Source organism: Peromyscus maniculatus, chromosome 3 (assembly GCF_049852395.1).
Source record: "Peromyscus maniculatus bairdii isolate BWxNUB_F1_BW_parent chromosome 3, HU_Pman_BW_mat_3.1, whole genome shotgun sequence".
NCBI classification, from domain to species: Eukaryota; Metazoa; Chordata; class Mammalia; order Rodentia; family Cricetidae; genus Peromyscus; species Peromyscus maniculatus.
In genome coordinates this window covers 117,812,907-117,824,719 of record NC_134854.1, presented here as the reverse complement: position 1 = coordinate 117,824,719, position 11,813 = coordinate 117,812,907, and the positions used below count along the sequence as shown (strand labels likewise).

Genomic DNA, 11,813 nt, shown 5'->3' with positions numbered 1-11,813 from the left:
TAAAAATGCTCCAACTCAGTATATACAGGTATGAAATTGTCAAAGAATAAAACAAAATTTTCAGAAACCTGTGACTGTGAACCTCACCATATTTTTTCAGGATAAGAAATCCAAAATAGTTTCCTACAAAAGTGATGACTTCTGTAGATGAGGGCAGAAAACCCCAGCAGCCCACCTAGTTGCATTCTCATGGCAAAGCGGGCAGAGAGAAAGCTGAGCAACTTCTCACTGTAGTGACACCGACACCAGCAGCCATTACTCAAGCAGGTGGCATGCACTGGGAAGTAGAAAGCACTCTGTGTTGTTAGGGTCCTTAGAGTTAGGTACTCTGCTTCACAATTGGCTATCACAATACAGTTTCTCAGCACGTGCTCCTAGGAGTCAGAAGATATAATGACCTGTTTTATCATTGAGCACTGTAAAACAGCTTCTGTGTTGGGCACTGGAAATCCATGAAGTAGGGTAGAAAATATATGTTATAAGGGGTAGTGGAGGAGCACCAACGGTATCGGAAATGATGAGCACTTTCTAAATTAAAGTCACCATGGTGATTTATCAATCCACTATTTACAGAGTATAAAGTAGTTACATGTCTCTGGATCTCGATTTAGTTTTAAAGAAGCAGCAAGACATATGAGTATTATTAAATCATAGCAATTGATTTTAATTCCTTACAGACTGCTGTTCAAAGGAATGTGGAGTGGTTTTGAATTTGTACTTTTCCACACTGCTGTTAAGGAAAAGGATGCCTAAATGAGCTTTAAAGATGAGGGATGGGATTTACCGATCACATTTCTTTATTACCCTGATGACTCCACTTGTTTCCCACATTTTGCTCAAGCAGAAGATTCTGGTGATTTGTTCAGAGCCTTGAACTCTGCACTCATCACTTCAGGGAAATATTGCCATTCCACTACTGTTGATGGTGAAAGACATCAAGATCTCTTTAGAACCAATTGTGGTGCCCCTGTCTTTGCAAGTTGAATTCATTCCAAATGCCTGTTGCCTGCCCTGCAACTCAGGAAGAAATCACTGAGATGTGATTGATCATGATTGAACATCCATCCCAAAACTGAAGCACTAAAAGCAGAAGTACTTTCTAGAGTGAAAGACAGAGCTGACTAGGATTCTAGCCATTGCAATCCTTCGAATTCCAATATTGATTGTGAAATGTGGTGTAGTTATTGTCTTTCATGTCAGATAACAAGCTAGCATGATTTGCAATGAATCCTCCATATTCCTAGTCTAATCTTGAATCTAATATTGGTTTACATAAATAGAGGAGACAGAAATAAACCATGTAGAAGGGACATGTGCCCAACTGCTAATGTTTCTTCTTCAAGTAGCCATGATATACTGGCTTATGATTTTGTCTACCATCATTAGAATATTATAAAACAATCTCTCCCACTGACCTTCCATTTTAATATTGGGTGGTATTGAGTATGCTGCTATTCTTACTATATTTTCTTTTACTATATATACCAATGTATGAGACTGGAGAATCTGCTAATTAATCTCCCTATACTATTATGTAGAATCATCTAATCCTCCTCAAGGAATAGAATGACTCTGAATCTGCTCAAGAAAGACCATCTAAATTAAAAGTGAAGTATTTCAAACTAGCATGGATCAGTAGGGAACCCAGAGAACCACCTAATGTATCAATGCATCATGCAGGCTAGACTAATACTTTAAAGAACCAAGTTTCCAAATTCTCGTTGCTAAGGACTAAATGTTTGTTTTGCTCAAATCCCTGTGTTGAAGCCCATTCCCTAGGGTGACAGTATCACGGGCCTGGGAGGTCACTGGGGACATAATGAGAACTGATGATAGAGCCCACATGGATAAAATTAATGCCCCTTATAGAAGGGTGCAGAGACTAGAGCCCCTTTTCTCTCCACCCTGGGGCTATAACAAGAAGTTGATCATTTACCAGTCCAGAAGAGACTCCCACCAAGAATGTAATCATGCCACCATCATGGTCTTAGACTTCAGCCTCCAGAGGTATAAGAAATGAATGTCACTCAATCTTTGACATTCTATTATAACAACCCAAACTGAATATGCTAACCATTACAAGTGATTTTCAATTTTCTTTTGAGACAGGGTCTCATGTAGCCCAGGTTCACCTCCACCTTGCTTTGTAGCCAAAGATCAACTTGAACTCCTGATCCTCCTGCCTCCACATCCTCCATGCTCATCTTACAGGCACGTACCACCATGTACATTTTATACAGTTCTAGGGATCAAACTCAGGGCTTTGTCCATGGTAAGCAAACAATCTACCAACTAAGTTACATCCCCAGCTCAATCTTTGAACTTTTTGATCACCATCCTTAAGAAAAGGTACACCTTGTTTCAACCCAATGCACATACACATATCAATCATCTTTGACCAGGTGTAGATGGGTGAAAGCAAACTATCAGGGGCTTCAACAAAGGCCTTCTCTCTAGATGTTGCAAGGGGGCTATGACTCAGGAGGGGTTCTGTACTGGGCTGTCACCCTTCCTGTCTGGAGGGTGGCTATGACGTTACTCCTATTGCTATAATTCCAGGACTTGAGCTAAAGCAACAGTTATTCCTGAGGAGAGCCCGTGGCAGAGTGGACCGGCAAAGCACTGAGCCAGCCTGCATATTTGCTCTGAAAATGACTGCTTGCCTTGTGTAAATCACATGCTTACATTCTAGTGGCTCCCACTGCCAAACCTCATTACAATGGAGAAATGCATACCAGTCACAGTATAGGCCAGTACAGGCTGTGTAGCAGTGAAGAAGGATGAATAGTCTTCTAACAAGGTAGTTGGGGTTAGTGAGGGGAATAACTGTGGAAAGTAAATCTATATCGACTGCACGCATGCACACACACACACACACACACACACACACACACACACATACACACACTATGAGTAAACTATATAGTTTTACAAAATAGTAATTATCCTTAAAATATTCCAGTACATCCTAATTTTTTTTGTTGTATTTATGTTTTTAATGCAGGTTAACTGAATTATGGCCTGTTGTAGGTGATCACCAGCATTTGGAAAAGCAGCATTCTAATGAGGCAGGTATGCTCTAGCAGTTTCTACAGTTCATGGTGAGAAACTGATTTTTTTTGTCAGTTTTCTTAGGGTAGACTATCACAAGCCCATACTTCTTGATTTTAAAGAGATATGAACTGCTGTGTGACTCACTTACTCTTAAGACTCATTTCCCCCAACTATACGATGGGGATATGGTAGCTACCTACCTGGTATCAGGTGGTAAATGACACTTTCGTGTTGACACTTAGCACTGTTCTCAGTGCTTCTCAGTTGACAGCCCATCTCATCTGCACACTGGGGCCTCTAGAGATGAGGCCCTTCCATACCCTTGTTTGGCAGGAGAAGCTACTTGAGGCTGAGAAGCTAATGATTTCTAAATTTTGTAAGTGGCAAATCCAAGATGCGACACTTTGTAGTCTGCCCTCCTGGTTGATATTCTCAAACATGCCTCTCAGAGGCAATGTGGTCCTCAGAGTAAAACAGCCATCATCTTCATCAGATCAACTGTGCCTACTCATGCAAGTCTACTGTGACCAGGCTTGTTCACTATAAACATTCCCTCATAGAAAGAAAAGGCTAGTCGGGTCATATATTCTTATGCAGTTTGCCCCCCATACACTTGGCCTCAGGATTTCAGGAAGTACTAGGGTATATAGGTGAAGTGAGGCTACTTGGGGGGGGCTTTATCTAGGTCAGGGATTCTTAACCTTCCTAATGCTGTGACTCTTTAATACAGTTACTCATGTTGTGGTGACCCCAACCATAACATTATTTTGTTGCTACTTCATAACTGTAATTTTGCTAGTTATTAATCATAATATAAAAATCTGATATGCAGGGTATCTTGATATATGATACCTATGTTACCCCCAAAGAGGATCACAACCCGCAGGCTGAGAACCACTGATCTAGGTAATTATGAAGAAGCCATTATCCACATTGGGTAGGTAAAAATTTCCAGTGCAGTTTTTTGGGGGGTCACCCATACCTTGCTAGTAACCCCTGACTTATGTTCTGTAGGTCATCCCAGTATAAGATCATTGGTTTGTCATTGGGATCCTATGAGGAAGAGAAACAAGGGGAACACTAAGGATGTGAAACCATCCCCATTAAATTGCTGTGTACTAACAGTAATATTTTTCCCCACTCTGGGGAATTATAGGTCTGTTTTACACCCGTCCTAGTGTCCCTGTATAAACTACATACACACTCTCAGTGAGGGTAAGACAGTTCTGATAGGCTGATGTCTTGGTCCCACATCAGAGGATCACAGCGGATGTCGATTCCTACTTAGTTTACATTTGTGCAGCTAGAGTTTTCCTGCCTGGCCCACAGTCAGGACAAATCTCTCTCACCTGCCAGTCCCACAGCCGCTTAGACCCAACCAAGTAAACACAGAAACTTATATTGCTTACAAATTGTATGGCCGTGGCAGGCTTCTTGCTAACTGTTCTTATAGCTTAAACTAATCCATTTCCATAAATCTATACCTTGCCATGTGGCTCGTGGCTTACTGGCATCTTCACATGCTGCTTGTCCTGGTGGCGGCTGGCATTGTTTCCTTCTGCCTTCTTGTTCTTCCTTTTCTCCTCTCTGTTAGTCCCGCCTATACTTCCTGCCTAGCCACTGGTCAATCAGTATTTTATTTATTGACCAATCAGAGCAACACATTTGCCATACAGAACATCCCACAGCACATTTGTCCATTGGACTGTTGATTCTATGGAGTAGAGAAGGAACCAGGAGTGAAGCTTAGTGTTGGCAGCATTTGCCCAATAAAACAAACATCTTTGATCACTTAACATAGACCCCAAAAATTAGACCGTGAAAACTAACCCCATGCATCATTTCTTGTGTTTCCTTTTTGAGACACTCATCATCCAGTTTCTATTCCTGATCTCTACAATGTAACTATTTTCTAGATCTTGTTTTTAAAGGCTTGTTGACAACCTTGTCATAATGGGATCATTCCTCTAGGGAAATGGACTGTGAAATTTCCTTGTCTTCTTTTCTTGAAGAGAACAATTTTGTGGGGTTTAAAATAAAACATTTGAGTAAGTATTCTGCATTGAGAATGTCTAAAGTCTTGAGTTTTCTGAACAGCTACTTCAGGGAAGAAAACCACCTTGTATTATTTTACTATAATATTGCCTTTCCTAGAACTCATAAGAATGGAAACTGAAGATCCTCTAAAAATTTTAACAGCTTTATTGAGCTATGATGTACATAACCATATAAACCATCCCATTAGGACCACACAAGCAAACATGTTTTAACACTCAGAAGTATATGAAATGGTCACCCTGTTGTTTTCACACTCAGAAGTATATGAAATGGTCACCCTGTTGTTTTCACACTCAGAAGTATATGAAATGGTCACCCTGTCAGAACATTCCCATCATCTTGAAAATCAACCTCCTGCCTTTTAGATGTCACTCTCCTCCATCGACTCAAATGCTACCCTACTTTCTGTCTATGTAGATGCTCATATTCTGGACATCTCTTCTCAACAGGTCTATGGTCTTTAGTGACTGGTTTTTTACTGTTAGCCTAGCGTTTCATGGTTCACCTATGTTGTAGTCTGTATCTATATATCCTTTATTTCTGGGGCTGATTATACCATGATTTGGATATGCCCTATTTGGTTTATGCATTTACCAGTTTATGGGCATCTGAGTTGGTTATTATGAATTTACAGCTGGAACCTTTATTTGTGGGCAGATGTTTGCACTTCTCTGAGGAGTGTAATTCTGGAGCACATGATAATTTGTGTTTAGTTGTTTGAGAAATTGACAGACTTGTTTGCAACGAGTACATTCTACCCCAGCATACATTCCAGCCTGAGGTGCATAGGGGCTCTGATTTCTTTGCTGGCACCTGATATTGCCTTGGGTTTTTTTGGAAAAAATTTTCATTTAATTTTATAAACTTTATTATAAAAATATCTTCTGAATAAATAAAAACATCACACACCAAAACTGACCAGACCCAAAGGCTGACAACTCAATGAACAAGAAAGGCTTGAGATAAGGGCACGAGGGAAAACTGGATGCGGATAAAAGACCCAGGTTAAGAAAGAGGACGTGAAGCTCATAGGTTTATAGTTCTAATTCTGTCATGGATATTTTGGTTTAGGTGGTGGATAAGTGAATAAAATATATTTGATACAGAAAGTACCAAATTTAATGTGAAGCTTCACAGCTTTCTGTTTGGAATGCATGTTCTAACTGTACAGAAGTTCACTGAGTAGTACAGACTTTGGGTCTGGCTTTTGGATTCTAGTCATTCACATGGGTGTATTATGTGATAGTACAATATCTCTTGAGCATCCCTGATTGGTGATGATGAGGGGAGCTTTCTCTGTCCTTCAGTGTATCTTCCTGTTGCAAAGTCTATTCATATCTTTGGCAATTTTATAAGTAGCCTATTTGTGATTTCACTGTTGAGTTGTATGAGTTCCATATGTACTTTGAATCCCAATCCCTTGTATGAAGTTTGACACAGGTCAGGGGCTGGGGATGTTGCTCAGTTGGTAAACCATTTATCTAGTATTCAAAGGCTTTGGGCTCCATCCCCAGAACAACAAAAATGAGATATATACAAATGGGATAGGGAATTTTCATTTTTTCCCTCCCATTAGTGGGTTAGTTTTTTTCATTTTCTTGGTGTGTTGTTGAAACAACCATTTTAATTCTGTGCTCATGATTTTTCTGTCATTAAAAATCCTTTGCTAGTGCTGAAGAGGTGGTTCAGCACTGGCTGCTCTTCCAGAGGACCTGGGTTTGATTCCCAGCAACCACGTGATGGCTCATAATCCTCTGTAACTGTGGTCCCAGAGGATCCAACACCCTCTGCTTGTCTCTGTAGGCACCTTAAATGTTTATAAAGTATTTTACAGGTACTTTTCATTCATTTAGGACTTTAATCTATTTTAAGTTAATTTCTGTGTAAGGGAGGTTGGAGGTGAAAGGCTAACTTCATTTTTTTTATGTGTGGTTGTGTAGTTAGTTGTTCAGGCATCAACTTTTATAAAATGATTTCAATTAAACTAGGGTTAATGGAGTTATGGGCTTTATATATAGGTTCCCAACTCTATCCTATTGATCTGCATATCCCCTGTTGTTCCAGTGCCCCGCTGTTTTTATTTCAGTGGCCCAGTCAAGACCTTGAAGTGGGCAGTTGTGAATCACCCAGCTTTGCTCTTTTTTTTTTTTTTTTTTTTGGTATGGGCTATTTTCACTATTTTGTTTCCTGTTCAAGCCAGTATGTATTTCAAATCAGGTTTTTAATTCCTATTAAAAGGCTGGCTGAGATCCTGAAGAGATATCAGATCTGTTGATAAGGTTGGGAAGAATTGCCATCCTAACAACGCCAAAAGCTTCTCAGCTTGAATATGTGTGCTTTCCAATTATTGTGAATTTTTTTGTATGAAAAATTGAACCCAGGACCTTGTACTTACTGGCAAGCAGTTTTTTACTGATCTGTTTCCACAGCGCAAATTACTGTGATCTTAACAAATTTTTTTCAATAGTATTTTATAGTTTTCAGAATTTACATTTTGTATTGATTTGCTTAAGTTTATTGCCAGATGTTTTAGTTTTATAAAGCCATTGCAAATGGAATGTCTTGTTTTCATTTTAAGTTTATTCCTTGCAAATGAATTTTAAAAAGTTATTTTTACATATTAATCTTGTATCATGTAAGCTTGATTAATCTATGACTTCTAATATTTTACTGGATTTCTTGAGATTGCTTACATACAAGATTATGTCATATACACGTAGAGATAGTTTTGCATCTCCTTTTCTAGCCTAGGTACCTTCTATCAATTGCTTTTCCTGTTCCTCTAGTCCATGTTAATTAGTGACAGTGGCTATCTTTGTACCAGGAATCCTGTAGTCTCCTACATGTACTATGTAGCATACAGTGTCGCTTTCATCAGGTTGAGGACATTCCTTTCTGTTCCTATCTGTTGAGAAGTTTACTTTCTTCTTCCAAATCAAGAATATTTTGCCAAATGGCCTTTGCTGAGGCAATAACATAATTACTTAAAATTCTATTGATCTGATGTATTCATCTTTGCATAGTAAACTAACCCTGCAGCACTGGGATGTAATTCATATCATTGTAGTATGTAATTATTTTTATAATAGCTGGTTTCAGTTTATTACTTTGTTTTGAAAATAGTTTTGTGTCCATGTTTGTAAGAGTTAATAATAATCTGTAGTTTTCTTTTCTTGTGATGTCTTTAACTGTCTTTGGTGTAGCATGAATCTTAAAAGGTCTTATTAATAAGAGCAAACCTGGAGCCAGGTTTTGGGGTGAATGCTGGTAGATCAGAGAGACAGAACAGGCCACAGCCACCTCACCTTGCCAGTTCTTCAGCTGATCCTGTTTCCTCAGACTGGAAGCCTCTGGGTCCTCATCCAGAATGAATCTCAGCTGAACTGCTGCTCAAAAGCCTGAAACCTTAACCAGCTAAAAGCTTCTAGTTTCTGGTCTTCACGCCTTATATAACTTTCTGTTTTTGCCATCACTCCCTGGGATTAAAGGCTCACTTCTTGGGATTAAAGGCATGAGTCACCATGCCTGGCTGTTTCCAATGTGACCTTGAACTCACAGAAACCCAGAGGGATTTCTACCTCTGGAATGCCCTAGCATTAAAGGTGTGAGTGCCACCATTTTCTAGCCTTTGTATCTAGTGGCTGTTCTGTCTCTGACCCCAGATAAGTTTTTAGGGTGCACAATATTTTGGGGAACACAATACCACCACACTTTGGTACCTATATTATGCAGACGTCATCAATAATCTGGAGTATCTTCCTTCCTCTGCAGTTTCTAGGAAGAGTTTGTGAAGGTTTTAAATTTTATCTTGGTCAGTCTAACTAAAGATTTGTTGGTATGGTCAGTCTTCTCAAATAACTATTTTTTTTTTATCACATTTAATTATTTGTTTGTTTATTTAGTGTGTGTGTGTTTGTGTATATGTGTGTGACACAATGAGTGTGCAGGTCGGAGGACAGTTTGTGGTAGTTGATTGTCTCTACTGTGTGAGTCTGCAGCATGGAACTCAGGTCCTACAGCTTGGCCCCTTAACCATGTTGCTGGGCCTCCGAGCAGCAAATTTTAGTAGTAGTATTTTTTTCTATTCTTTTTCTTCTGTATTTAATCAATTGCTGCCTTAAACTTTATTATTCTCTCTTGCTTGCCTTGGTTTAATTACTTTTCTTTTCGAAGTGTTTTAATGTTGAAGGTTTTGATGTGAACTCTGTCTTCTGACACAGAGCAGGAATTCACAGCTATAAATTTCCTTTTATGAACTGCCTTAGTACCATCCCATCAGCTTTGCCTGCTACATCTTCATTTTAACTCAGCTCAAGCATTTTATGTCTATCCTTTTGATTCATTTGGGGGGGGGCTTTTTGATCATTTAGAAATACTTATTTAATTTTCATAAATTTGAAGGCTCTTTGCTATTTCTTTTTGTTTCATCATGGTTGGAGAACGTGCCTTATTTCTACCATTCTAACTTTTTGAAGTTGGTTGTATAACACAGCATGTAGCCTGTCCCAGGAGCAGCTACAATCCTGTTTCTAAGCATAAGGCTTTGAGATTAATCCAGGCCATCAAAAGTATCTGCAGCTCCTTTTGCTGTTCGATGATTTTTCTGTTGCATGGATAGGCTTTGATTTGTTTACTATCTAGGCAATGGATATTTTTCTCTGCAAATACTAACTACTATGAATATACCTAATATTTTCATTAACCTACAAGACTTCATGTGCAAATGGTTTGTGTGTGTGTGTGTGTATATGTGTGTGTGTGTGTGTATGTGTATGTGTTTATTTCTCCTGACAACATACCTGAAAGAGGATCACAGGAAAGCTGTGCATTTTACTGTAGGTGATATTGCCAAACAGCTTTTCAAAAGTAGCTATGCAACTTTGCATTCCCACAAGTGAACATAGAGATTCCAGTTACTCCACATCCTTGTCAACACTTGATATTGTCTCATTGACCATATATTACAGATCCCAACAATCATTATGTTTTCATGTGATTATTGACTAGCGAACAGTTTTTGGTTGACTGTCTTCTCTTTGGACCAAGTTTTTTAAAACTGAAGCTTTCTGATCTCTATTAAGGCATTATAAAAGTTTGGCAAATTTTTTTTTTTTTTTTTTGCTTTTGAAACCAGAACATTTATTTTATGACTGACTGAAATTCCTCAAGATGAACTGGATGCTGCAACAGCTGCCCTCGTGGGTTTAGGTGTTGTCCCTTCACGGAATCCATGTCTGAATCTTCGATAGACAATTTTCAGGTGCCTCATCTGCCCAGTCCCGGTAGTGTTCGTCTCTTAGCCTTCGCACTCCAGTTATACTTTCTCTTGCGCTTGGCCGGGTAGCCACACTTGCCACAGGTCGACTTCTGAAGGTGGTAGGCCTTGGAGCTGCAGCGGCAGCAAAGCGTGTGCATCTTGTTGCGACGCTTTCCAAAGGATGACATCCCTTTCGTCATCTTGCTGCTGCCGCCGAGGCCAAAGAGACCGGAAGAGCAAGTTTGGCAAATTCTTGCTAAGAATTTTTTGTTTGATATTTTTCTTCTAAATATCTCCACCATGTTTTGGCTTTCTTTTGTTTTTGTGATGTTGTCTCTTAGTATTTTAATCTTGATGGTGTTTAATTTATCAACATCTTTAGTGGACTATGTATGCTTTGTACTATAGGAAATCTTTAACCCAAAGCCATGAAGATTTTCTTTTATGTTTTTCTCTACTTTTTCACTTACTTGTCCTTGTGTTATGTGTGTAGGTTGCTAAAAGTTTCCTCTCATGTCATCCATGAATAAGAAGCTTGCTTTCTTCTTTCAGCTTGTATGTTTTTATTCCCTTTTGGGACTTACTGTGTTAGTTACAGTGAAGTACAATATCAAGTTAGGTGAGTCATAAAAGAGTCTGTGTCCACTGTTAGTGATAGGATGGTGTACAACGTTTTGCTGTGGGTTCTTTAATGGGCTTTATTAATAAGTGAACGAAGCTCTCATTTTGGATGTCTAGTTTATTCAATGTTTTTTATGACTGAGTATACAATTTTATCAAGTGATTTCCTGTGTATTGATATGACCACAAGGCTTTACTCTTTTAGTCTCTTTATATGATTTTGGATGGTTACGCCAACCTTATTTCCTATGCTGAATTTTATTGGGTCATAATGCACTATCCATTTGATAAATTTCTAGATTAATTCACTATTTTAAATTATTGTTGTTGTTACTATTATTAATTGAGTACATGCACCTAAAGGTCAGCTATACCTCTGGTAAAGGATTAATATCCAGGATATACAAAGAACTCAGAAAACAAAGAATCAAGAAAACAAATGACTCAATTAAAAAATTGGGCTATGGATCTTAATGGAGCATTTTCAAAAGAAGAAATAAAAATGGCTAAGAAATATTTAAAATATGGTTCAACATACTTAACAATTAGGGAAACGTAATTAAAACAAGCTTGAGATTTAGTCTTACTCCAGCCAGAATGGCTAAGATCAAGAAAAAAAAAAAACGACAACAGATGCTGGTGGAGAGGACATGGAGAAAGGGGAAATCCTTATTCACTATTAGTACTGCCACTCTGGAAATCAGTAAAGAGAACCCTCAAAAAGCCAAAAATAGATCTCCCATATGTTCTCTCTATACTACACCTTGACATAGTCCCCAGAGGACTCAACATCCTACTCCAAAGACACTTGTTCAGCCGTATT

General features: G+C 38.7%; 1 pseudogene; it reads right to left on the bottom strand.

The window, feature by feature from the left end:
* Nucleotides 1-10,213: 10,213 nt before the first annotated feature.
* LOC102922829 (large ribosomal subunit protein eL37-like) lies at nucleotides 10,214-10,604 on the bottom strand (annotated as a pseudogene).
* Between the last annotated feature and the right edge of the window lie 1,209 nt (nucleotides 10,605-11,813).